Source organism: Triticum aestivum, chromosome 5D (assembly GCF_018294505.1).
Source record: "Triticum aestivum cultivar Chinese Spring chromosome 5D, IWGSC CS RefSeq v2.1, whole genome shotgun sequence".
Classification (NCBI taxonomy): Eukaryota; Viridiplantae; Streptophyta; class Magnoliopsida; order Poales; family Poaceae; genus Triticum; species Triticum aestivum.
The window spans coordinates 509,922,096-509,922,487 of NC_057808.1; positions in this window are offsets into that span (position 1 = coordinate 509,922,096).

A 392-nucleotide genomic window follows, 5' to 3' on the forward strand; every position below is an offset into this window, starting at 1 on the left:
AAAATTAGTAAAACTTCTAAAATTCATAGAAATTCAACCGTAGCTCAGATTGAAATAATTTATATATGAAAAATTATCAGAAAAAATGCAATCTATCCATCTGTACCCTTTTCATGCATGAAAAACCAAGTTATACCTGCTGTATATGTGAAAACACATTCATGGCATTTTAAGAGACTTAATTTAGAGTTGCATTTGAACCTTTGGTTCAAATGGACCTCTTCCAAATAGAATGCTTGATGCATTAGCACAAACAACATCACATATTCATGCCATGTTCATACATCATATTGTTGCATATGCTTATGTATTGATTGCCGACATCGTTCCTTCTCGATAGGTCCTGCTCCGGAGAGTGTTCCAGAGTACCTGTCTGGGAAGCAGTGCCCCTC